The sequence below is a fragment of the Elephantulus edwardii genome, unplaced genomic scaffold, assembly GCF_000299155.1.
Source record: "Elephantulus edwardii isolate Elephantulus edwardi_28Jun2011 unplaced genomic scaffold, EleEdw1.0 scaffold00038, whole genome shotgun sequence".
In the NCBI taxonomy this organism is placed as follows: domain Eukaryota; kingdom Metazoa; phylum Chordata; class Mammalia; order Macroscelidea; family Macroscelididae; genus Elephantulus; species Elephantulus edwardii.
Genome location: NW_006399788.1, coordinates 11,891,282 through 11,893,337, shown reverse-complemented (window position 1 = coordinate 11,893,337; position 2,056 = coordinate 11,891,282).

The following is a 2,056-nucleotide window of genomic DNA, read 5'->3' as shown; positions in this document are numbered from 1 at the left end:
GATAGATAGATAGATAGATAGATAGATAGATAGATAGATAGATAGATAGATAGATAGATAGATAGATATAGATGATAGATAGATAGATAATTTCACAGCTTTTCTAACCTTTTGTTTGTTGATGAACATTTGGATTGTTTCCATCTCTTCACTATTGTGAACAATGTATGTGATACCCTTCCTAATATTTTATTTTTATTTTTAAATTTTATTCTGATTTATTTACTAGGTTTTTCACAAATACATTGATTTTCACAAAAGATCCTTTCTAGTTCCTTCACCCCACCCATCAATCGAATTGTGCAACCCTATGATTATCACCCTACCCCCACCCACCCATCCGGACTCTTCTATTTCCACCTTCCCCCCACCTTGGATCCTCATACTCATTCTACAATAATGGTTTTATACAGTATTTGTGTTATTTCACACAGCATAATGCTCTCCAGTGCCTCCCATATTAGGTAGTAATTTACAAAATCATTGCTTCTGTGTGCTGCATTCATTGTATGAATGTACCACAACTTCTCAATCCACTTGTTTGAGGTTGGACATCTGGGTTGTTTCCATGTTCTTGCGATGGTAAATAATGCTGCTATGAACATTGGTGTATAAGTTCCATTTGAGCCTCAATTCTCATCCTAATCTTTTATGGTGGTTTTCATTCTGAAGTCTATTTAATCAGAGATTAGTATTACCATTCCTGCTTTTCTGTGGTTGCCATTTGCTTGGTACATTGTTTTCCAGCCTTTAATTTTGAGTGTGTCTTCCTCTCCATTTTTCAGATGTGTCTCTTGTAGACAACACATTGATGGGCCTTGGTTTTTTATCCATTTTGCTACTTTTTTTTCTCTTACTTTGTGCATTTAGACCATTTACATTAAGTGTCATTATTGTAAGGCCAGGTTTTATTGTTACCAATTTGCTGTGTTTCTTTTCCTGTTGTTTCTGGTTACTATGGTCCATCTACTTGCCTTTGGCTTCTCCATGTGAAAGACTTCACTTAAATTTCTTATAGTTTTGGTCTCTGACAAGTTCCTTAAGTTCTTTATTTTCTGTAAGCAATCCATTTTCTCCTTCATATTTGATGGAGAGCTTTGTTGGGGACAGGATCCTTGGCTGGCAATTGGGATTTTTCCCCCCAGTTTCTGGACATGCCATCCTATTGTTTTCTAGCTTGCATGGTTTCTGTTGAGAAATCAAAATGTAATTTAATTGTTTCCCCCTTGTAGATGAGTTTTTGTTTTTCTCATTCTGCTTTTAGAATTCGATCCTTATCTTTTAAATTGGAGGATTTGACTATGTTATGTCTTGATGTTTCTATTTTTGGGTCTAGACTGTGCTTCTCAAATATGGATTTCCCCATTCTTAAAAAAAAAACCTGCAAAGTTTTCTTCTAGTGCTTCTTCCACAATTTTCTCAGTGAGTTTCCTGCCACTCCTCTGTTCTGGAATTCCAGTCATACACATGTTGTTCCTTTTTATGTCATCCCACATGAATCTGATATTTAGTTCATTTTCTTTAGGTCTCACTCTGATTTTTCTTCTAGTATGTTTCCAGTGAGGCTCTTGTCTTCCAGCTCACTAACTCTCTGTTCCTTCTCTTCATCTCTACTTTTTTGTCCCACCAGCATGTTGGACACGTCTACCATTTCAGTCTTAATATTCTGGATTGCACTGTCATGCTTTCCTGTTGTTTCCAGTACTGTGTTGGCTGTATCCTCTACACCTTGTGCTGATTTTTTTCAGTTCTTGTTCCTCTTTATCTATACTATAATTCCCCCCCCCCCGCTTTTTGCCGTTTCTTCTATAGCTGTTCAAGTTGCTCCTCATCAATATGTTTCTTCTGGATCGCTGTCTCTAGGTATTTGTTTTCCTAGTGACTTCCATTATTTCTTCCATCATTTGCATCTTCTTCTGTAACTGTTCAAATACCTCCACATCAATATATTTCATCTGTTTTTTCTCTCTACTTGGGTATTCATTGGCTTTGCTAATTTTGGGAGAAAGATTTTGTTTTTTCATAATGACTGAGGCAGACTGCTGCTTTCTTGGCA